This window comes from Oculina patagonica, chromosome 4 (assembly GCF_052425735.1).
Source record: "Oculina patagonica isolate OP01 chromosome 4, crgOcupat, whole genome shotgun sequence".
Taxonomy (NCBI): Eukaryota; Metazoa; Cnidaria; class Anthozoa; order Scleractinia; family Oculinidae; genus Oculina; species Oculina patagonica.
This window is the reverse complement of record NC_135761.1, coordinates 31,199,602-31,225,422: the sequence shown is the minus strand read 5'-3', so window position 1 is coordinate 31,225,422 and position 25,821 is coordinate 31,199,602. Positions and strand designations below refer to the sequence as shown.

The window sequence follows — 25,821 nt, the reverse complement described above, 5'->3', positions numbered from 1 at the left end:
TAAACAGTCAGAAAAATCTTCACCAAAGAGGGCAAAGCAAGAGTAAAATTCAACTAAGAAATTTTTGACAGTAGAAGAACAGAGAGAAATTTAACATTAAGTGGAGTATTTTTTTTAACTGCGCTTTTATTACAAACAACACTCACAAGCTATTTACATGGTACTAGAAACAATACAATACATACGTATCTAAATTACAACACACTATAATTTATATTTAACACTACATTACAATAAGTTAAACAATGCATTAATTACATTCGCTGGTGCGTTACATTTAAATGTATAATTGCATTGCTTACATTACTAAAATACAGACTCTTACTAGCTATTAAGTGGAGTATAGTATTCTAGACGTGTGGCCTAAACACTGGCTTCCACGTTAAATCTGCTGGTGAACTAAACTGAGCTAAACATGGCTCCTGTATACAACGTCCTGTAATCTCTATCACTGAAATAATATATAGATTTAGGCAAGCCTAAAAGCGGAGCTCCCCAGTTATTTGCCCTTTATACTTTTTTAGACCGATTTTTTTATTCATGTTATTATCTTTATATATTATATGCATCATTGTTCACCATGAACAACAGCACCAAATAAGAGGAAAAATAATTTATCAATTAAAAAAGGATTATCAATTAGCAGTAACTTTTCTTAACCCTCGGATGTACAGTTGAATCTCGACAACTCGAACTCACAAAAACTTTAACCTCTCACTAACTGGAACCTTTTCGAATTCCCCTTAAGGTCAATTTTTTAAAATAATTTTACCCTCGCTAACTCAAACCTCTGATATTTCGAACCATTTTCGATTTCCCTTAAGGTTCGAGTTATTGGGATCCAACTGTACAAGACCATCACCATCATCTGTACTCCCACCATCGTATAAGGGGTTGGGGGGGGGGGGGGCTTGGAGACCTCCCCAGAGTTTTCATCCTATTAAGGTGCAGTGAAATACATGTACTTGTGCACTGAGTAGAAAGACCGTAGCGTACTCCACAAGATGACATAATTTTTGTTGGCTGTGACGTCAATATAGCTGTCATCTTGATGCAAAATCAAGCTAGAATGCTTATGGAATGCAAAACAAATCAAATCGTACCATTTTGTTTAAAAACAAAATGAAAAAAAAAAAGAAAGAAAAATGTTAAACATGACGATTTTTCGCCAGACCTCATTATAATTATGGCATTGCCATGGCAACATCAAATATCATGAACATATGATTTAACACATGAAAATTTTTGCAAGGTATGAATGAACAACTACTGAAAAATTCAGCATTGTAGAGTACCGTATTTATTCGATTAAACGCCTCCCTCGAATAATCGCCGCAGATAAGGGCACAAATATTAATGGACGCCGCCCTTAAATACACGCTGCATCATGATGTGGCGTTTATTCCAATAATAGAGTCAAAAAGCAAATGCAATAGTAATCAAGTTTGAACCAAGGCTCAAAAGAAATATTTTCCTTGATTAAAGCCTTTTCAGATGAGCACTAAAAACATTTTTCTGTTTTTAAAATTCAAATGTTCAGTTACCATACTATTGTTAGCAAGAATAAAATTGAATTTGAAATAAACGACACCCTCATATAAGCGCTGACCTTGCCTGCGCGTTGTCTTGCCTGCGCGTTTAATCGAAAATTAAATTCAAAATTTTTTTAAAAAAAGTTTGGAGGGGGGTGGCATCCACTCCCCCCCCCTCCATGTACATGTATGTCCAAGGTTAAACTCTCAAAGAGGAGATAAAACAAAGAAAATGTTGTTCTAGTTCTGGCTGGTATGTTCCAGCTGTACACATAGCATACAACTGGAAAGTTTTACATGCACCTTCCCTCCCCTTCCCACCCCCCCCCCCCAAATGGGCACCCTTTGTCATAGAACGGTGACAAAAATTATTATAATTATACAACACAAGTGAATACAATGTAGTGCTTTTCGTGCACGCTGATTGGTTAACTCGGAGGTGATTTGCAAAGTACTTTTGACCTCATTACAGCTAAGAAAAACAAACTGCCATCGTGCATCGCTTTGTTTGCTTGTTATTCAACTTGTGTGGTACATATTAAAACAATTATTTACTTCAGCGTTGGTGAATGTGGTGGATATTTACCGCTTCGCGGCTCGGTAAATATCCAACAATATTCATCTCCACTACGGTGAATAATTGTTAATTATTGACCAATACCAAAAATAACAGCTTTCTGCTAGCACACCAGACTAAAAGCTAGCTGCAAGCCAAAATAGTGACATTCTGTTATTCTGACAAATACATGTACATGTAGGGTCCCCCAAAACCATAGCACCTTCTTCCCTAATTATATGAGTATTGTTCCTTTCTCCTTTCACTTATTTACACATAATACAATCTATAGCTGTGTATAGTTTGGTTTTGGTAAAGTCAAAATTTGCCTAGGAAAAATAAATATTTCATCAGTTAATTATTGTATTGCAACATACAATGTTACTGAATTTTGAGATTAATGAACTGTGTTTCTCATTTATTACTGTTCTTCACAGTGTGAGCACTGAGAATTAAGGATAATTTTTATGTTGTGCTATCAGAAATCCTTTAAGAAATATACATGATTGTACCACAACTGGCTTTTTTTCATTAACTTTAAAATTACACCTGTCCATATTTAAGTACATTAAGTATTAGTTGTACATGCAATTAAGAGATAATATAATAATCTGATTGTTCATTTATCTCTCCCTGTCCCTGCAGCTATCTGGTACTTGTGTTAACCCTGAAAAAGGCAAAAAAGACAGATAAAATTTTGTTGATTATCATTGGCATTAATATTTATAATTCCAAAGTTATTCAAAACACTGATCTACAGATGCAATGTATAGGGAAATATTTTTCCAATTTTTGGCTGGGCCAGGGACTGTGTTGAGAGATATGTTCAGAACCAAAAAAAAAATCCTTTCACAGTGAGTATATCAGCACAACTGCTTTCAACCTACTGAAAACATTATTAGTGCTTTTTATAAGACCCGGCACATGTCAGGGCTTTGGTGAGTGTTTTGGTGAGCCACTGGCTAAAATTCATGAGTTCCCTTCAAAATGAGGTATCTTAAGACTCTTATGTTACTCTCTGACAGGTGCTGCTGAAAGCACTGTCTGATTAACTTCATAAAGGCTTGCATATTCTCCCCAAAACTTTTATCAGGGATGTAGCTAAGAGACACTTTGCGGGCACATCAACAAGCCCAGCTGTCTTTTCTAACCTTAGCAGCTCTAAAAGTTTAGTAAGTCTTTGCTTTTATGAGAAATTTCAGCTGAATTCAGGTTTTCTTTCTACATTTGCCTAGCACCACAACAAGATAAACAGGTCAATTTGCACTTCTCCCACAAAATCATTACAAGTATTAATTCCAGTAATTTGTCGGGTCAGGTAGCAGATCTTGTTAGGTTTTTGCCCTCAAACCCCTCCCCTGCCCCCTCTTTTCTTGAGCAATGATAACAGTTTATTTACATTTGCTTTTACATGTAAATTGTGTACTAAATTCCTCAATAGAGGCAGAATTGCAAGGAAACAATAATTTTTACTGTTAACTTATTCTTATAAAGGAAATGTAATTATCTTCTTCTGTTCTAAGTAGCATAATGTATTTAGTTTATTTTAAGTAGCTTGTTGTCAACAAATAAAGTTATGTTTTATATCTAAAAAAGTCACAATACATTACATTTATTTAAAACTAGCTATGGTACATGTACATCCAAGCCATGCCACAGGCTATTGTGCAACGATAAAAAATAGCCTTAATATACTATTACGCCCCCTCTTTCGCCTCCCCTTTTAACTCGCAAAAACATTACACCTGTTCGCACCAAATAAACACATATGGTGCATGTATTTTTTCTCCTGAAAACACTGCTTTTTATTCAGCTAAAATAACTGAATGTCAATGCCCTCAAAATGTTTTTATATGTTGGTGTCAGAATGTGGGAAATGCACTCGAAAAGGCCAAAATTTGTAAAATTTTCTTGGGCAGCACCCCCCCCCCCCCAAAAAAAAAAAAACAACAAAACAACAAGAAGGTAATGCCTTAGGTATGAAATGTTCTCCTAAGCTATCCCATGGGGTTGACTGGATTTTTCAAATACAGACACTACCCAGTGTTTGTTTGTCCATGTTTTCAGTTGCATGCATAAATGAACAGGTACATTAGAGATAAAATGAGATGCACAAGTCATTTTAGAATATGTATTAAAGACTAAATTAAAATCCCTCAGTTCCCAAGGGGTTGAATAAGTTTCATTTTTTAAATTACAAAGGTCATGCTGTTCTTTCTTGTTGGTATTCTCTTAGAGGAAAACAATGGCTCCAAAACAAACAGAAAACTCTACAATTGTTTTTACACTGCGTATGTGCCATACTTTACACAAAAAAGCACAAATTATCATCTAATGAATTTTAATTGTTTTGATATCTGTACATTGGGCAACTCCTGCCACTTTTAGTATTTAACCATGGAAATCTAACCCTTGACATCAGCTTGAATTACTTCATAAGCTTCAGTAATGTAGAGTGAATAACTTGTCTGTTGTGTATTTGCTATCCTATGTTTACATTGTAATGGCTCTTGAAAAAATGAAGACGAAAGTAGTTCTCAGACAGTACCAATGAAACTGGAATTAGAGTCCAAATACATGTACTTTGGGTGACATTTCATCGATAAAAACATTTCTAAGTAAACTATTTACATTGTGAAACGCAAATCAATCTACCTCTTTCCGGAAACACCAAATTTGAGAAGAGACCTGTTTCTCGATTTAACTAAACTACAAACAGTTCAGCAAGCTAAGGGAAAGTAACCAGGCAAAATCCTCGACATTTGAGAAGCGAATGCCTACTAGTCAGTTGAAAAATGCTAGCATATGGTGCTGATTAATCATTTACTTTGAAAATTCTAAACTCCGAAGTAAGAACGTTGACAAGACAAATTTTCCATAAATGAATAAGCCTATTATTTTATAACTTAACTTTTAATACTCACATTCTCCAAAACGTCGCTCGTTTTTTTTTCTGAACTCTCTTTGTTTTTCTCTCTCGCGATGCTCCTCGCTACTTCGTTGCCTCTTTTCAGCTCTTTTGCTGGGCTCTTTAATGCTCTCTTTGTCGTTGTTGTTCGCTACTATTCACGTCGCGGATCGCTTTTCTCCCCGAAGTTCAATTCGCTCTACTCTCGTTTGTCAACATCGACACAACAAGAGATTAGAAAAAATAAGTTTTTCTCGTGTTTGAAACTTCAGACCGGCTGAATAAACGTATTGAATCTAGAGACTGAAGTCGTTTTGAAAGCTTCTTTGCAAAATTAAAAATTGAAAATCTTTGCCTACTACATTTTCCCACCAACAAACGCGGGCTCCCCGGAAGACAAACTCGTCCCCAGTCCTAATCAGGGCGGACGGACGGACGGACGGACGGACGGACGGAAGGTCACGTGACTACCAAACTTTTTCGGCTTGACGGGTTTCAGTTTATCTGCTTTGTCCGCATGAACCAATGGGGCTCCGCCTTCGGCGCCTTCGGCGCCGTGCGAGCTCCGCTATTAACATTTATGGCTCGTTGATTTCCTAGTGTAACTGCAAAACAGGAGCAACCTTTAAAACCATTTTGGTTTTGATCTGTTTACTGAGTGCTGGACACTGTTTAATACGTACATGTGCCAGGCTGACAAAGTGTTTGTAAGCTTACATGTATAACAAAACATGCCAGACTTTTAGCATGTGAAATCACTGATGGCAGTTCAAATATTTAACTCTAACCAGACTGGGGGGAAGAAAGTGCCTGCGCTGACTTTGAACGTTAATAACGTTTTACTTTCAGCAGACCTCGTTGAATTTTCTCAATCGATCTATAGGAAAGGAGCCGCCCTTGATAACTGTTGGGGATTCATAGATGAGACAGTGAGACCAGTTTCAAAGCCAGGCGAACATCAGAGGGTACTGTATAATGGACATATAAGGGTCCACGTCATAAAATTTCAGAGTGCTGTTGCGCCCAATGGTCTTATTGCGAACCTTTTTGGTCCGGTCGTGGGGCGAAGGCACGACAGTGGGATGCTGGCATTGTCTGGCCTGCTGCCAATGCTAAAAGCCCACTGTGTTTCCCCAACTGGCCAACCACTGTGTGTGTATGGTGACCCGGCCTACCCACTCAGAGTTCACCTTCAAGCACCATTCAAAGGTCATGCATTAACACCGCAGCAACAAATATTTAATGAATCAATGAGTAAAGTAAGAACAGCAGTAGAGTGAGTGTTTGGTGACATTTTACAATACTTTTCTTTTTTAGACTTTAAAAAAGATCTTAAAATTGGACTTAGTGCTGTAGGCAAAATGTATATTATTTGTGCTTTATTAAGAAATGCCTACACATGTCTTTATGGTTCAGAAACTTCCTCGTTCTTCAGCGTTGAACCGCCTTCATAAGAGGATTACTTTATTTAAGAGCAAAGATCCACTAATACCGCGCGAAAACAAAAATAAGTGGCACAAAAGTTGCACATCAGAATTCTTGATATGCCGCCCAAAGAAAGCCTATGGTAGGCCTAGAAACGTGGTGGGATTTTTTTCTTCAAATATTTCTTCAACCGGTCAAAAACTTACAAAACCGTTATGAACCCCAGTGTCTTCTAAAACACACAAAATAAACATGACTAACACCGTGTCGTAAACTTCGCACTGGCTCATTCGCATTAAATGAAACCACGTTTTTGAGCCTAGAAATGGACTATTGAAGTGTTTATAAGTCATTTGAGTCCAATATTTCTTCTGTAAGTTAATTGCGAAGGTCACGGCGAGCCGCTGAAAATCACTAAAATTCGGTTGCTCGAAATTCTTAATTTGGCGCTCTTTTTCGAGAGAGAATTACTCTACCCGGTAAAACTCTAAATAACTTGAATTTCAGATATTTTGAAAGGGGAAATGCCATTCTAAAACCTAGTGTAAAAATTTATTTCGGGCTCTCTATACGCGCTGAGTGCGAACGCTCTCAAAATACTTATAATTACAAAATTATCTGTCACTGAAACGTAAACAATACCCACATTCTCCCGGCCTGAGAGTCCAAAACGTCTTCTTCTGAGTCTTACATCTTCTTAGATGTAATCTACAGCAGAAGCTCCCTGTTAAGATCATCCTGAACACCATATCTTCTAAATATCGAGGGTAAAGCGAATTTCGAATGCTATCGCCATCTTTAATATCGATCAGTCTTCAAGCGTGCTGTCGACAACTTCAGTACATCTCCGTGTTGACGTTCAACATTCGACCACTTTCAGGTCTGCCATGATATATTCCCATCTCTTGTTAAACAACCGTCGAATAAATATACCCTTCTTGTATCAATCCTTTGATTTCTCGACCGAAATGCCGGTCCGTTCAGTTCTTCATCTCCGATGACATGTTGACTAATTTGAAACTTGCGTGTCACGCAATCGCTTTCGTACTAGTCACTCGGTAGGTTTTTGCTCACGATTGCCATAAATGAAATAAAAAAAACACGATGATTTGAAAGATCAGGACGTCTAAATTAATTGTTTTGTGTTTAAGGGGAAGTGGATGGAAAGGGTCAAAATGAATTTCAACGGCTTGAAAAACTCCGCCGGAATTTTTCAAGTTCTCATTAAAGTTCTCGCGTTTTTGTTTCCAAAACCGATCATGATTGTTCTTTTAAAAATAACCCAGCCGAGTTGTTGAAAAAAGAACAATTATGATCCTTTTCGGAAAAAAATGTGAGAACTTTAGTGAGAACGTGAAAAATTTCGGCAGAGTTTCTCAAGTTGAAATTCTTTTCGACCCTTTCCATCTACCTAAAACAAGTAGGGGGATTATGGCACAGTTTCGACGAAAAACAATCAAAATAGAAGCCTCTACAGCAGTTGTTTTACAATATGCAAACAACCAAAGGTTAAATTAACGGCAAATCATTTCTGAGCGGCAACGTCTTGTCCAAAATAATATTGTTATCGCAAGTGCTGAACCCACTCCATCACCCCTCCCCCTCTCCGCTACACCTCACCGAAGGCACTCAACCCCCCAGTTTGGGGGGGGGGGCATTCGGGATTTAAAGTTACGGGGATGATCGAAGGATTTTTTTGAGTTTGAAATTTTCGATTCGGGGATTTTTTTGGGTAGCAAAATTTGGCAAGTATTTTATTGGGTGGCTTGATTTAACTAGGGATTTTTGGGGGTATTACAAACAATCTCAAAATTCGTGGCAATGCTTTGACACATAGTTCTGTGAATAAAGTACAAACACTCAACGTGTTTCTAATGTGTTTTTTTTGTGTGTTATATCTTATATTCCCCCTTTCTGATTTATTTCGTGGCTTAGAAATTTGAAATGGGATTTTTTGGGGGTTGGTTTTTGGTCCAGGGTTTTTTTGGGTTTTGTTGGAAGCCTCAGGGATTTTTTGGGTCATGATTTTCGCTCCCATTCGATCATACCCGTCATTTGAAATCCCGAGTACCCCCCATGAGCTCAACCCAAGGTCCAGATCCTTACTATCCTTGCTCTTTTATATCCTTTTGAAGACAAAATAAAACTTCCTTTTCGCTACCTGACGAAATAAAAACGTGTATAAACCATCAATAAAATTGAGGATGTTGCCTTTTTTACGTAGCTCCAGAAGTGACACGTATTTCTACTTTAATTAAATTTTCACTTTCGACAGGGGTCCATTCGGCTTTAAATAAAAGAAAACAATTTAGAATATTTAGATAGATCGACTGCCCGGTGTTTGGTGGATTAAAAGAAAAGTAATATAAGGGATAATTCCTTACCCCTTTCGACATTTCATAAAGGGCAATTGGTAGAGTAAAACAGACTATTTCGTTTTTGCCCCTTGTTACTTTTTCTTTCTCAAACTCATTAATAATTCATCAAGTTAAAACAAAGAATATTATAACTGTGACGGTGGTTTGGAAACCCGATCTTAATTAGCATAGATTTTTTACGATTTTATTTCTCCGTTTACTCCGTAGTTTTTGTTTCGATCGAGAAGATATATCAAACACTCGAGACAGTGTTTCATCGGCTATCCAAACGCCTCGAATTTCGTCAAAAATACTCCGCTGCGCGTCGTATTTTCAACTCTCTTCTCGGAGTTTGGATATTCCGATGAAACACTGCCTCTCGTGATTGATATATTACGTCAAAATGTTATATAAGAGTAGAGATATGGACGGCGTCTCGGGCTCGAGGCCTCGGGTATAATTACTTTTACCCGTACGCATGGTACGCGCTGGTCGTAAAAGATCTAAAAGTTACTTTCCTTCTTCATGGCTTTTCAAAAAACTGTTGGAGCCTAGTCCCTGGGGAGGGGGGGGTTCTTGACCTAAGTTTAGGTATAGGGGTGCTGCTGGAAGTTTGAAACCCTGACCTTGTTTAGGACAATAAAAACTTAAAATACCTACCATGTGTAGGACAACACCCCCTATTCTAAGACCCTATTTAGGACAAAGGACAACATCAACAATCATTTACGCTTTATTGTGATTGCGTCCCATACGCGACGTTTGAAGCATTGAAATGCAGAAACACCTATCCCACCGAATAAAATAATGCTTTTTTATTGCAGTGAAAGCGAAAACAATGTAAATACATGGACGACAGTCTTGCAGCCATACCCTGTCTAGGACAGATTCAGGCCCTGTTTAGGACAGGAGCTTGAAATTATATACCCTGTTCAGGACCGGAGGAGTCAAAAACCATACCCTGTCCAGCGGCACGTCCCCGTATAGGCCATATAGGGGAGACCCCCCCCCCCGGGCTAGTGGCCCGTCAGGCCGGAGCTTCTTCCAGTTTCAATATATAGTAGGAGTATTTTACTCCTACAAAATAAGATGCTAGTCCATCGCAGGATTATCCTCTCCTTCCTCCTCAACATACACACCTTGGTGGAGACAGCACTGTGGGAAAAAAAAATTGTCTTGCCCAAAAACATAATGCAATGATCCCGGCCAGGGGTCGAATACGGACCGGTCGACCAAGAGTCTAGCGCACTAACGATTTGTTTACATGTACTTGGAGATGTTGGTTGGTCAACTGGACTGTGGATGACGTTTCCATGTGATGAGTGATAAGTCTAGTTTCAGCGAATGTATACCCTATTCAGGTCTCAAATGCGGCACTATTTCGCGGGGGGTTGGGGGGGGGGGTAATTTGAGGACACCACTTTTGAAACAAAGCAAACACTGAAAACAGACTACTTGCACAGGTACCCGGAAAAAGAAAGAGAGAAATTGGGCTTGGTGTAACGGTAAAGTTCATGAACGGCCTTCACAACAAAACTACGTACTGTAATAATAATGGACAGAGCACTTGTTGATCGAATAATGGTGTAATATATTCACTTTAAGTGTTTTAGAGTTCCATTGTCGGTCAAAGGGAATTCTTCGAATAAGCACCGCATCGGGACTCTTCTATTCGGAGGAGGCGCTTATTTACATTTTGTCCCAAATGCGGCGTTATTCAAATGCTTCGCTTATTCGGGGACGGCGCTTATTCGATGGAATACAGCAGTTATTTTAACTGGATCGGAAGATATGTAGGACTATATGCCGTGAGACAGTTGTGCCAGGTAGGGGCCCATGGTTGTGCCTGAAGAAAAAAGGCAGTGCCTTTCAAATCGTATTGACCGAAATGATCGATCTATTTTTTTTTCGCAATGTCTTTGACCAATCACCACTTACCCAACCACGGGAGGCTCCGCCCCAAAGTGAAGATGTCGTTCTGGATACCTCAATACAATAGTTAACAGGGCAAGGTCTCTGTTTGCTGTATTGCTGTATACCTGTTTTCACAAAAGGACATATGATCTGGACCTCAGGCGGAGTACCGCTCGTCGTCGTGTAGGCAGGGGTTAGTGGGTTAGTGGCGATGGTGTGGGCCAAGCCATCTGTTGAAAATATCATTTTGGCCAAGATTCTGTTTCTTGCAAATAATGGTTTACCATATATTGTTTCAACCTTTAGTTGATTGAGTATAGTGAAACAATGAGCGCTATATTAAACCTTTACATACCTTATTATAGGAAATTAACGATACATGTTATTAACGCGAATTTCAAAAATTCGCGTTAATTTTATTGATGTTAATTAATATAAACACGTTTACTATAAGCATTTAACCAGAACATTTCTTAAATTCGCGTTAATTTTATTACGCGTATATTTTGTTCGCGTTGTTAAAATGCTTCGTTATATTCCTATAATAAGGTAAGTCTGTTTACGATCAGGACTAGTTTACGATTTTTTCGTGAAGGGTCACAAAGGGATGCTGGCACAGCGTTAACCAGAATATTTAATTGAGACGACCTGATCTTTCGAATTATCGGGTGTTTTTAATTCATTTATGGAATCGTGTAACAAAAAAACAACCGAGTGACTAAGGAAAGGGATTATGTGACACGCAAGTTGAGTCAACATGTAATCGGAGAACAACAGTTTGCCTGGTTCCAGTGCGTTGTTCTTGACCATGAAGAAATGAACGGACCGGTATTTCGGTCGAGAAATCAAAATGTTGATACAAGAAGGGTATATTTATTCGACAGCTGTTTAACAAGAGATGGGAATATATCATGGCAGACCTGAGAGTGGTCGAATGTTGAATGTCAACACGGAGATGTACTGAAGTTGTCGACAGCACGCTTGAAGACTAATCGCTATTAAAGATGGCGATAGCATTCGAAATTCGCTTTATTCTCGATATTTGGAAGATATGGTGTTCAGGATGATTTTAACAGGGAACTTCTGCCGTAGATTACATCTAAATACTAGTAGAAAACGGAGGAAAGACTCAGAAGAAGACGTTTTAGACTCTCAGGCAGGAAGAATGTGGGTATTGTTTACGTTTCAGTGACAGATAATTTTGTAATTATAGGTATTTTGAGAGCGTTCGCACTCAGCGCGTATAAAGAGCCCGAAATAAATTTTAACACTATGTTTTAGAATGGCATTTCCCCTTTCAAAATATCTGAAATTCAAGTTATTTAGAGTTTTACCGGGAAGAGAAATTCTTTCTCGAAAAAGAGCGCCAAATTAAGAATAACGAGCAACCGAATTTTAGTGGTTTTCAGCGGCTCGCCGTGACCTTCGCAATTAACTTACAGAAGAAATATTGGACTCAAATGACTTATAAACACTTCAATAGTCCATTTCTAGGCTCAAAAACGGGGTTTCATTTAATGCGAATGAGCCAGTGCGAAGTTTACGACACGGTATTAGTCATGTTTATTTTGTGTGTTTAAGAAGACGCTGGGGTTCATAACGGTTTTGTAAGTTTTTGACCGGTTGAAAAAATATTTGAAGAAAAAAATCCCACCACGTTTCTAGGCCTACCATAGGCTTTCTTTGGGCGGCATATCAAAAATTCTGAAGTGCAACTTTTGTGCCACTGCCCGCTCGGTCTGAGTCGAAATTTCTTCTTAAGATTTTATTTATACTCAATCAGTACCTGAGGAACACGCATATGAATTTGGATTGGGATGCTTGTCATCTTACTTAGGATGCAAATCCTGGATTTTGGTGCACTTTGTGTCAAGGATGAGCCGCAATTTTTTTCTGTTGGTGTTTAAGGGCTGGTTCCCACTAGTGACGGAAGCGACATAATCGGAATCGGAGGCAGAGTCATAATCGTAAGAACCTTATGATCAAGTGGAAATCAAAGCGACGGAAGCAGTTACGCAACGCTCACCTTTGCCTCGCTTACATGTTGTAAGTAGTCAAGATGGCGGAAGACGATGTCATTCTTCTTTTGCTTCTGTTTATCTTAATTCGACGTAGAAAAAGAAGAAGGTCAGGAAGAAGACAAGAAGTCAGGAAAAGAAAATGTTGGGTGCGTGAAATATATCCACTGCGAGAGCAAAAAGGCGAATATGCGAATCTAGTGCGAGAACTTCAGTCATCAGATAGGGAACTCTTCTATGGTAGGTTGTCAATATACTGTTTTGCCATTTCTTCCATGTTACATGTGCTGTTGTGGTTAATATGGCCGGTGTTTGAGAAAAGAACAAATACTTTATAAACTTGTCGGCGTCCAAAAGCATGGACATTGCAACACACATCGTTGAAAAAAGGCTTTGTGTCCTGCGCATTATAGTTATAAAGTTTATAACTTCTGTTTCCATGCAGCTTTGCTTTTTTGTGACATCAGACGTTCCCGTTATTAATCTCTTGTCTTATGGGTTTCACCCTCAGTAATTTGCTCCTTCTTATAGCTCTGAATATTCTCGTGTAAATGAAATAAAAATAAACTTTCAAACTGTGAAAAATACAACTGAATGATGAGTGAGCACAATTTTATAACTAAAAGCCGTATTGATGATGGAAAAGAAAGCTTGCTTTTAGATTTTTTTTTACAAAAACACCACAGTCTTGATTTTCCAGAAATGTCTTGGTATCAGGTAAAACATAGTTTCTCATTAGAATTCAGGAAATAAATATTATATCTACAAAAAAAACCTGATTGGAAATTAACTGTTGTTTATAGAATATACTTTCATGAAATAGATGCATTTTAATTAGTTACAGATAAAAATAGCCTTTAGGTCACATTAAAAAGTATAAAATGATACAGAGGGACAATGGGACGAAGAGAGGCCATTACTGTCAGCGAGTACATCTTCTTTACAAGGTAACAACTTATTCATTTAGATACAATATTCGACAACACGGGCCGAGGTTCAGTTTCTCGAAATACAATATCAAGGTTAATAAGATAAAGAGGTTAATAAGATAATTAGGTTAATAAGATATCTTTGTTGCCCCATCAATTTATGGCCCAAGCTGGGGTGGAAAACGATCATCCGTATCTTTACTCTCACTCTAAAGGAAATAAATAAATTCAAGTCAATCGCGCAGGAAGCAAACTGCACTTGAAGACATAATGACGAGTTAATTTTATTGGTTTTTAAAATTAGTTTAGCTATTGGCTCGATTGATAAAGATTTTTAAAATTTCCGAAAATTCTGACATTTTAAATTAGTGGAAGACGTGTAACTATTTTACAATTTGGCCCCAATTTTGTAATTTTTTTTTAATGTGTGGCATTAACACCTTAGAAAATATTTATTTCTGAATCTCTTCCAGTTAACGTTTTAAGAAAAGAAATCACATTTGAAAAAGTGTCGCCTATTATCAAGGTCTGCCTTGCAACAGACAGTTTAGACCTCACTAGCACGTCCATTAGCAAAGCCAGAAAAACAGGAAGGAAGAGATCAGCAGCAAAGCTGGAGGATGAAGACCTCGTTAAAAAAATCAAAAGAGGCGAAGACGTCGAGCGAAATAAAAGACAGAAGAAAGAGCTAGAGGAGATGAACAAAGGTGCAGATAAAATATTTTTTGCGTCGCTTGTAAGGGGGAAGCGATAAATCGACATTACTTTGCAGAAACGAGCTTTCAACAGATGTTTGTACGTAGTTTGTTTTTCTTTTGTTGATCAGTGATCGCGTGGATGGTGGTGTAGGGATGGAGGAGGGGGAAAATCTGACCGCTAGGTCCCTATTGTGACGTAACACTTAAAATCTTATTTCACTTATTTTTAGTACACACACAAAGAAAAAACTTCCCTCCAACGGGACCTATTTCCGTTACATGTTTGATATTTCGTGTTACCATAATAAAGTCTAAAAGCTGAGTACCATTGAAATTTTATTTCAGCACTAGAAGAGCTTAATGGCAGCAAGGCGGTAAATGATTATACTATTCTGCGTGGGCGTTGTAAGAAGCAGAAGCTGGTGCCAGTAGATTGAACCCTCAAAGCTAGGACGGAATACTTCAAGAAAAGTACCGTAAAATTCCGATTATAAGCCCCCCCCCGGTTATAGGCCCATCAACCTGAAAACAAAAAAATACATCCGGTTATAAGCACCCTTGGATATAAGCCCCCCTCTACCGGATGACAGTACTGAACAGTACTAAATGTTGCTTTTTGTGCGTTTTTAACTTAAAAACGTATTTCGATCAACAATCCCGAGGCTCGTTTCAAAACGTTTTTTTCCTTCCGCTTATAAGCCCTCCCAAATATAAGCCCCTCCCCTTATAAGCCCACCCAAAAACCCTTACGAAGTTGTATAAGCCCAGGGCTTATAACCGGAATTCCATGGTATGTGGTTTCTTAGTATGATCAGAGAAAAAAATTCTAGACTTTCCTAGGCCTCAGTGTTTCAGAAGTTTTTTTTTTCAATAAGATTTTGTTTGATTTTTCAGAGCACTATGATACTGCTTGTAGAAACCAAAAATCCGCAGAGGACAAGAGTCAGAAATCAACTGCTGAGATTGCTAAGATGAGAAACATGATGCAAAAGTTTGTTACACAGACCGCCACTAACGCCTCTGGCTCTAAAGGCCTGTCCAAACAGCAATCAAACACGATCACACATTTTTTGGTGACCAAACATGACGATGTTATACCGAGTGTCCAAACGGTATCAAATATGTTTGATCAACAATAAGAATTGGCTGCAAGGAACTGGGTTGAGAACGCTATCGCGCTGTGTTCCAGAACTGAAGTTTGATTTAGCAATCCAACGACGTCCATTTATAGATCGTAGAAAGATTGTCAAAATGAATTGTCGCTCTTACAGGAAGCTTTAAAGACTGCGAAATTAGTTAGTCTGTGTACAATAGGACAAGTGTAGACAAGGATGGCATGGATTGAAGACCAAGTAAGATATAAATGCCAAATGTTCATATAAATGCCATCATAGCATGTAAATATAAAATTCATTTCATTCCACTTTTGCCTTTGTCCGTAGAATAAGCTTTCTAAATTTAAAACCAATAAAAATAAATTTCTAAGAATTTCGTGTAGCTGTCGTCATGCTTGCGTGAATTTATTTATCGTGTGACACTAGCTTTCGTGATCTCAGTGTTGCGAATTCATGTAGTTTTCATCATGGTGGATGATGTTATTGAGTTGACTGCAGTAAGGGTTAGGCAATGTGTGGCGGCTACAATGATTATTGAAATGTTAGAAGAGGGTGAACGAAGAACAGGAAGATGAGGAAAGACCAGGAGTTGGATTAGGAGAAGGGAAGAAAAGGGATATTTTAACAACATTGTACGAGAGCTGAGGATTAAAGACACCACGGGTTACAGGGAGATGATGCGAATGACACTTTCTTGCTATACTAAGCCATATTGAGCCCGATATAACCCTTTGTCAAGTAACTGGTGGCCACAAAGTTATAAGTGCTGCTGAGCGATTAACACTAACATTACGATTTCTTGCCACTGGCGAGACGTACAGGTCTTTGAGTTTCCAATTTCGAATCTCACAATCAGCAATTTCGTACATTGTGAACGAAGTGTGCCAGGCAATAGAGAAAAATCTTGGTCCCGAGTACCTAAAATTTCCTTCATCACACGAAGAATGGCTAAATATGGCCTCTCAGTTTGAGCTGCGGTGAAACTACCCTAATTGTATTGGGACCATTGATGGCAAACACATCATTATGCAGCCACCTGCTTATGCTGGCTCTTATTATTATAATTACAAGCATACCAATTCTATTGTTTTGATGGCTGTTGCTGGGCCGGATTATGAATGCCTGTATGCTGATGTTGGAACAAATGGAAGCGTTTCGAATGGAGGTGTGTGGAACAAGTGCACCCTGTCCCAGGGAATAGAAGATGGTAGTGTTTCACTCCCTCCACCAAAGTGCCTGCCATATGGAGTGGCTAAAATACCTCATGTGTTTCTCGGTGATGACGCCTTTGCTTTAAAATAAAACTTGATGAAGCCATGTGCGCAGAATGGGCTCACTATGGAAAAGCGAGTTTACAACTATCGACACAGCTGGGCTAGAAGGATATCTGAAAACCTATTTGGAATAATAACGAACAGATTTCGTGTATTTAGAACAGTCCTGCAATTGGCTCCTATATGTACGCGATGACGTAATTGTCATGGGACCGAAAGTGTTTCTGGGACATGTTGAATGTTGTTCTTTTGCATGAGAAGCCATATTGAAATTTCGTACGAAGTGAATCCTTCGAATCCTTGTAATCCTCGTGATATTGAGTCTGAGACAGCTGTAATCTTAAGGAGTAGAGCCTATAGAATCCAGAATAAATACAGTCCGGAAGGAATTCTTGTACATGGCCTTAGGAGCCGGATGGAAACCGATTGAAACGAGTCTTGCAAACGAGTGGTGAGTCAAGCTGAGTTGAATTTCTGTGCTATTCCGCAAATCTCATCGAGGAAAAAATGGCTGAAGAACTTTCTAGAAAGCGAAGGACGCGTGGAGGTCACAGGTCCACCGCAACCCGTATTATTACGTCTGCAATCGAAGTCCTCGCCACAGGAGACTTGTCAGAAATCGCCAAGCACGCAGTCAAGCTGAATCAACAAAAGGCAAGCCTTCAGGCGAAACGGACCACTCTTCGACAACTCGACATGGAAATTTTGGCCCTTGTGGACAAAGAGGAAATCGAAGCCGAAATAGAGCGGGCAGATTTGGTCGAGGAAAATATCCAGCTGGCTATAGCTAACATAGATCACGCCTTGTCATCAAATGTAAACACAAATGGTGTTGTTGCGAATCTTCCCGCGCAACCAAACGTGCCAGCAAGCACGCCGACAGAAGAAGGTCCGGTGAGAGCTCCAGAAGGTCAAAACGAGAATGGTTCATCGCCTCCAAGTGCTTTAGGTCAAAATGGAAATGGTTCCTCGCCTCCAAGTGTGTCAGGTCAAAACGAGAATGATTCCTCGCCTCCAAGTGCTTCAGGTCAAAACGAAAATGGTTCCTCGCCTCCAAGTGCTTCAGGTCAAAACGAGAATGGTTCCTCGCCTCCAAGTGCTTCAGGTCGAAACGAGAATGGTTCCTCGCCTCCAAGTGCTTCAGGTCAAAACGAAAATGGTGCCTCACCTCCAAGTGCTTCTTTGGCGGATTCTTCAGCGTCAACACCGATAAAAACACAAGTCAAACTACCGAAGTTGGAACTAAAGAAATTCGACGGCGATCATAGTAAGTGGATTTCTTTCTGGGATACCTTTGAAGCCTCAGTACATAAAAACGAAGGTCTTTCTGCCATTGATAAGTTTAATTACTTAATTTCGCGTCTTGAACGGTCAGCAGCTGAAGCAATTTCGGGTTTGACTCTAACTGCATCGAATTATGACGAAGCAATAGAAATTCTGAAAGGTAGATTCGGCAATAAGCAGCAAATAATCAATCGTCACATGGAGATTTTGCTGAACCTTGACACTGTAACATCTCACCTTAACATGAGGAGCTTACGGAAGCTCCATGACACTGTTGAATCAAATGTCAGAAGCCTAAAGTCACTGGGAGTTCCTCGTGAAACATATGGTGGGTTACTTTCGTCCATCTTGATGATTAAACTACCACAAGACTTTCGTCTTGTTATCACTAGAGAAATGGGGAATGACGACTGGCAATTGGACCAGCTTCTCGCGATCTTTAAGAGGGAACTAGAGGCAAGAGAAAGAGCTGGGGCACCCTCTGTGAATGGAAATCAGTCTTTGCCTCCTAAGCCTCCTAATAAGAACAAAAAGGATCCAGGAACAACACACAGCCTCTTTAATGGCAATGCTTATGGTCCAACATGCACTTACTGTAGAGGAAAACACCCATCAAAGGATTGCAAAACAGTGATCGATGTACTAGCTCGGAAGGATCTTTTAAAGAAGTATGGAAGATGTTTTGTGTGCCTTCGGAAAGATCACATAAGCCGCAACTGTCCATCCAAGTCCAAATGTCATAAGTGTAATGGAAGGCACCATGACAGTATCTGTCAAAGTAATTTTAACGTAGTGCCACCAACCTACCCTGCACCTACAGTGTCTACACCAGTTCCAGAACAGCAAGGTCTAACAGTGCAACCAGGTACCAATTCTGTGGTCTGTTACTCGAATTCTTCGACACCAGTGTTACCTCAAACGGCTCAGGCTATTGTTTACAATCCTCAGCGACCAGAGTGCAAGGTCAAGGCTAGAATCATCTTGGACAGTGGTAGTCAGCGCACCTATTTGACAGACAACCTGAAGAACATTCTTCAATTACCAGTGTTGGAAAGGAAACAAGTCTCAATTAAGACATTTGGATCCACAGATGAGAGAGTTGAATTCGTGGAAGTTGCATCGCTGGGGATCGAGCTGAAAGGGGGACCCAATCTGTCGTTGTCAGCCTTTACTGTGCCTCTGATTTGCCAACCTTTGCAGGGTCAGTCTGTTGAGCAAGTGGTGAATGACAATGTCTGTTTTTCAGGTCTAAGTCTAGCTGATTATTGTGCCGAAGGGGAAACTCTCAATGTTGACATTTTGGTCGGTTCAGACTATTATTGGAATCTTGTGACTGGTCACACCATCCGAGGAACTCAAGGTCCCACAGCTATTCATACCAAACTAGGATGGATACTCTCAGGCCCTGTGTGTCACGGAGATCCTGGAAGTCAGCAAAGCAGCAATCTTGTGGAAACCCACATCCTAAAATGTGCCACTGATGAAGTTCCCTATGAAGGCCTCCAAGGAGAGTTAAAGAAATTTTGGGACTTGGAGTCTCTCGGCATAAAGACTCCCAGCATTCATGAAGAATTCCTAGAGAAGTTGACGTACAGAGGAGACCACTATCAAGTTCATCTCCCGTGGAAGGCTACACACCCACCGCTCCCTGATAATTACGAGTTAAGCCAGCGAAGGCTAAGCAGTTTGTTAAGTCGACTACGCAAGGAGCCCGACATCCTGAGAGAGTATGACAGTGTCATCAAAGACCAAATCGAGAGAGGAATTGTGGAAGTTGTTGACAAGGAGGCCAAGCCAGAGTCTGATCGCATACATTACATCCCTCACCACGCGGTCATCCGGAGGGACAAGTCAACCACAAAGTTGCGAGTCGTCTACGACGCCTCAGCAAGGTCAAACGGAGCGTCATTGAACGAGTGTCTACATGCTGGTCCTCCACTCGCACAGAACATCTTTGACATCATGTTAAGGTTCCGTAGTTACAGAGTTGCGCTTGTCGGAGACATTGAGAAGGCTTTCTTAATGGTTCACATCGCTGAAGAAGACAGGGATGTACTCCGGTTTCTGTGGGTCAAGGACATTGATAAGGCTGAACCTGAAGTTGTTGTTCTGAGGTTTTCACGGGTTGTGTTTGGTCTATCCTCGAGTCCATTTTTGCTGAATGCCACTATCCAGCATCACATAGGACAATATGAACAGTGTGATCCTAGCTTCACACAGAAATTTCTCGAGAGTATTTATGTTGATGACTTGACCTCAGGCGACGGTGATGTGAATCGCACCTTTGAGCTTTATGTGAAGTCCAAATTGCGTTTGAAGGAAGCGGGATTCAATCTGCGAAAATTTGTCACCAATTCTGAAGAGCTGCGTGAGAGAATTGAGATAAATGAGAGGTCAGCTTCAAGGAGCGAAGAAGCTCAGCCGAAAGAGGCTGTTGGCAGGAGTCAGATTGCTGAGACAGTGATGGCAGATGGACACAAGGTTGAAGAGGAGGACATGACCTACTCAAGGAGCATCTTGGGAACTCCAGTCATTGAAGACCCTGGCGAGCAAAAGATATTAGGAACCCTGTGGAACTTTCACAATGACAACCTCGTATTTGATCTCACAGAGACTGCTTCCTTGGCAAGGAAAGTAGAGCCTACAAAGAGAAATGTGATCAGTACGGTGTCCAAATTCTATGATCCTCTTGGTGTTATTTCCCCAATCACTATCCAATTCAAAATCTTGTTTCAAGAGCTGTGCAAGGAAAAGAGGGACTGGGATGACCCACTAGAAGGTTCTTGCAAGTCAACCTGGCAAAGACTTGTGGCCCAACTACAGGATGTAAAACCCTTCACCCTTCCCAGATGCTATTACACCGACATAGAAGGGGAAGTTGTCACGAGTGAACTTCATGGGTTCTGTGATGCATCTGCAAGGGCGTATGGGGCGATTGTCTATCTGCGCATTGTGACCACACATGGCAACTACATCAGATTTGTAGCTTCAAAAACACGAGTAGCCCCTCTCTCTAACCAGACCATACCGCGCTTAGAACTGCTGTCGGCCGTCGTTCTCGCTAGACTGATGCGCAGCGTTAAGGAAGCTCTTACCTCTGAGATAGAGATTAGCAAGTTGGTGTGTTGGACCGACTCAAAGGTAGCCTGGTATTGGATTGTACAGAGTGCAAAGGAGTGGAAACAATTTGTGCAGCATCGGGTAGATGAGATAAGGAAGCTCGTACCTGCAGAGTGCTGGAACCATTGCCCTGGTTCAGACAACCCAGCGGACATACTCTCCAGGGGTATGGGTTCTCGTGAACTAGCGGCTAGTACCTTATGGTGGAATGGGCCAAAATGGCTAATTGATCCTGAGGGGTCTGAGGAAACAAACAAGTTTGACGAGGAGTTGCCTCCAGAGGAGTGTCTCTCAGAAATGAAAGCAAAGGATCGAAAGGCGGAGTTGGTTGGAGACCTCTCTGCATTAACTGTGAACAGTCAATCGACCTCACTGGATAATGTCATTGATTGCAGAGCATTCAGCTGCCGTGAGCGCCTCCTACGGGTCACCGCTCTGGTTTTCAAATTCATCAGGCTTCTGAAGGCGAAACGTAGAGGAACTGACGAGAAGCCAGAGGTAACCAGTGCAGACATTGAGGAAGCGGAACTGTGTTGGATAAAGGAAGTTCAGCGATCGTTGAAGGATAAGGACAAATTCAGGTCTTTGAAACAGCAGTTGAACTTGTTCGAGGATGAAAGGGGAGTTGTGAGATGTCGAGGGAGACTCGGAAACTCTGATCTGGCGGATTCTGCAAAGTACCCCATCTTACTTGATGCCAAACATCATCTTACCACCCTCACTGTTTGGAGCTGTCACAGGAAGGTCATGCATGGAGGTGTTAAGGAGACACTTGCTGAACTGAGATCAACCTTTTGGATTGTTCGAGGTCGCTACTTCATCAGAAAGTTGCTGTTTGGCTGTACAGTTTGTAAGAAGTTCCAAGGGAAAACCTACAAGACACCACCTCCTCCACCCTTACCTAGTTGCAGAGTTAAGGAGGCCCCTGCATTTACCTACATCGGATTGGACTATGTTGGCCCCCTCTATGTGAAATCTACAAGTGAGAAGGACCGAAAGGTGTGGATTTGTTTATTCACATGTTGCATAACAAGAGCAGTGCATCTTGAGGTTGTTCCAAACCTAACTGCCCAAGCATTTTTGAGGTGCTTTAGAAGATATGTTGCTCGTAGGTCAATGCCTTCCTTTGTGATATCAGACAATGCTAAAACCTTTAAGAGTGCCTCCAAGGAACTCGAGAAGATAATGAACGACCCCAGTGTGACAAGGCACTTCACCCAGGAGAGGATAAAGTGGTCATACAATCTGGAGAAGGCCCCATGGTGGGGAGGTTTCTATGAACGATTAGTCAAATCACTGAAGAGCGGTCTCAAGAAGACAATTGGATCGAGTTTGGTCTCTGTAGGTGACCTGGTTTTGGTCCATGATGAAGGACATCCGAGATCCCATTGGAAATTGGGTAAAGTGGAACGGATCCTGACAAGCAAGGATGGACAAAATCGAGGTGCTGAGGTCAGAGTCAAAGCGAAGAAGTCAAAGAGAACGAGTCTCTTGAGAAGGCCCCTACAATTACTGTACCCACTGGAAGTGAGCTGTGCTGCCAGTGAAACCGCCCAGCCGGAGCCAGTACTAGAACCGCGAGAGCAGTCAGCACAAGGGCTAGTGAGAGGAAACCGAGAACGGCGTAAGGCCGCAGTTGAAGGAGAACGATTAAGACGAAGGTGGATTGCAGAATTGCAAGATGAACAATGAACATTGAACTATTAAGTTTACTATGAACGTTGAACATTGTTTGTTGTGTTTTCATATTTTTTCTTGTTCGCTAATCTGAGGACAGTTTGTCTATTAAGGCTAGTTTGATCAGTTGATTTCAACAGAGTGAACTGTTGACCATTCTATCATGGTCAACCGGGGGGAGTGTACGCGATGACGTAATTGTCATGGGACCGAAAGTGTTTCTGGGACATGTTGAATGTTGTTCTTTTGCATGAGAAGCCATATTGAAATTTCGTACGAAGTGAATCCTTCGAATCCTTGTAATCCTCGTGATATTGAGTCTGAGACAGCTGTAATCTTAAGGAGTAGAGCCTATAGAATCCAGAATAAATACAGTCCGGAAGGAATTCTTGTACACCTATAACCATTGTGTCCTTGCTCTTGACTGGATTAATACTCCACAATTACCTGAGGAAAAGCCTATCACGAAACATCTATTGCCCCCAAGGACTCAAAGACTCTGAATCATCGCTGTATATATGTTTATAAGTGTATAAATGGACTTATGGATCACTCTATGGAGTTACTAGCTAACAGGGACATTCATAGCTATAACACATGGAATAAAGACATGCTTAGGCTACCTCATGTAACCAAAAATTGGGGAAAGCAGAGAGTGTGTTATCACTCTCTGAAAGACTGGAATAACCTAGACAGAGACACTAGAAATGCACTTGATTTTGTAAATTTTAAGCGTAGCGTTCTAAGTAGGTTTTTTAGTTAATTCTTTCTTTTGTATTCAAGTTAGTTCTTAATAATAGTTTTTAATTCTTAGGTATTTTTCGTTTTATTGTATATAGTCTTATTAAGTATTTTTAATCTTAGTTAGGACCTTTCTGAAAACCACTGTATAGTGAATGAAGGCTTCCTAATAAAAGATTATTATTAATAATCTGACTATGGAGAGGTGACAAATGGACTGTGGAAACAAGATAGTCCCTCGGATTCCTTTCTACCATTATCTATCCCAGTAACTGGGCACAATGCCAGCAACTATGCAAAGGAGGTCAGGGATTCTTTTAAAGATTTCTTTGTTAATGAAGGTGCTGTGGAATGGCAGTGGAGAATGGTTTAAACTGTGCTTTTAATTAAACAAGAACAGCCTTTGTTAAGAAACAGTACACATGGTCGGCCAGGGTTTTTAGGTATACTGTATACAGGGAATTTTAAATTGGGTATACAGTTTTTCATGCTAAAGTTGGGTCGTTTATGGATATAAATTATACTGTGTTTTTCCAAATTTTGGTATTTTGTATGATTTTGAGGGAAAATGTTTGGGTATGTTGGATACATGTCTTCAGATATATTAACTATATATACGATATATTAACTATGTATACCACTTACCCCCCCCCCCCTGGCCGACCCTGTACTAAGGCTTATGCCAAGGTTTATGTGGTCACTGTGTTTGTTTGAACTGAACTGAGACACCCAATATATGCTGTGAAATAAGCGATTGGTGCAGCTATAATGCCTCAGTAAGGGAAACATGCTTTTTGTGTTGAAATCGAAGCAAAAAAATATTGAACAGGGTCCAAGTTTTATTTGGCTGTACATTTTTAACATGCGAAAATTAAATTAATAAAACAAGTTAAAGTCACCAGTTCGAGCTTTCAGTTCTGAAAAATAAGTATTGTTTGCAGTTTTTAGGAGTAGTGCAGTTATTATTTGGTGATATTTAATATACCATATACACCCAAATGCAAAATGCTAATAGAATGACTGTTAATTTACTGTGATTTAACACTTTAACAAAAAAAAAATCCATGCCAGTATAGAAGGAGCCTGCTGGCTTGGCCATTCTCATGCTCAGTTGTCACTATAATTATTTGGTCTTATGAGATATTGAAGCCTGTTTTTAAATCATTTAAATCCCAGAAGTGATCAGTATATAAATTCACCTTACTTAAGTTGTACAATATTATTTCAAATTTTAAGCAGATCGGTAATGAGAATGTAAAGAACATTGGGTTCTGTCTTTATGAGAAACCAAGTTCTCAATATAGTCGGCAAAGAAATGTATGGTTTCAGTTTAAATAAATTACTTTCCAGAGCTTGAGAGTGAAAGGTATAACTTTATAGCACACTTTACTTTGCAACATGCTACGAGTGAAATAGTACAAACTTGCATTTTTCAGCTACAATTTATTGAAAAGAAGGAGAGGTACAATTTCTTTTACATTAAAAATGCTTATTTCAAACTACTCAATTGGGGTCAAAGCCTTTTCATTGGCTTTTTAATGATGGGAAGTTCAATGGACATTTGAATATGTAGTCACAATGTATCACTTCCTCATCAGGCCTGCCAGTGGTTTATCTTATTTTGATGGCCGGGTTCAAAATAATATATTGAGAGCAAATTGGCCCACCTTTGAAGGGCCTCCTCCTTATTCCAGGACCTGGATGATGATTTTGTCAACAGCAACTAAAGAAGACCATTTTGGCCTTCGCAGTACAAAGGGGATGGAACGTTTGCCCGAAAGTTAACAACCATAAACGGGGCTATGCTGGCATAAGACTTTGACATCCACGTCGAACAGACATTGGTTATGAATTTGGTGGGCGGCTGATGCTCCAACGAATTACAGAATTCATGTCGATTAACCCTCCGCCAATTCCCCCAATTGAGGTGAGTGGGCTTAAACAGCTAAAAAAGATCTTTTGTCAGAATTACGGACTGACAGAGCAAGAACTAACTCAAATATTTGTCTGTCACTGACTGTTATGAAACGTTTTAAACAACGTTTGTTTGAAACTCTTATAAAGACGTTTTGCCGAGAATCTTCGGCCTTCAAAAAGCCAACGGCTTACAACGGTTACATTATGCGCGTGCGAGAGTGTCTCACAGGACAAGAACTAGTTCTTGCATATTTCTAAAAACGGGAATATGACGTTGCTATTAGAGAAGTGATTCTATTGCCATAACAATAGAGTGTTTCTGTTGAGGAACTATCGGCTGACAGTTACCCCTTGAA

General features: G+C 40.1%; 3 long non-coding RNA genes and 1 pseudogene across 5 annotated transcripts in view; 2 read left to right on the top strand and 2 right to left on the bottom strand.

The window, feature by feature from the left end:
- The window catches only part of LOC144652368 (uncharacterized), an 82,881-nt gene that overhangs the window by 1,962 nt on the left and 55,098 nt on the right, over positions 1 to 25,821 (bottom strand). The window lies entirely within an intron of this gene.
- Positions 5,758 to 6,468, top strand: LOC144652145 (uncharacterized; annotated as a pseudogene).
- On the top strand, positions 13,606 to 15,631 carry LOC144647847 (uncharacterized). Of its 2 annotated transcripts, XR_013569644.1 has the most exons (4): positions 13,606 to 13,657; positions 14,113 to 14,346; positions 14,683 to 14,808; positions 15,232 to 15,631. It is a non-coding gene; the product is annotated as an uncharacterized LOC144647847 (long non-coding RNA). The 2 variants fall into 2 exon arrangements; XR_013569643.1 differs by having other exon boundaries at positions 13,612 to 14,346.
- On the bottom strand, positions 16,431 to 24,011 carry LOC144650146 (uncharacterized). The gene is made up of 3 exons (XR_013570025.1): positions 23,745 to 24,011; positions 23,205 to 23,317; positions 16,431 to 16,905 (listed from the first exon to the last, which is right to left on the bottom strand). It is a non-coding gene; the product is annotated as an uncharacterized LOC144650146 (long non-coding RNA).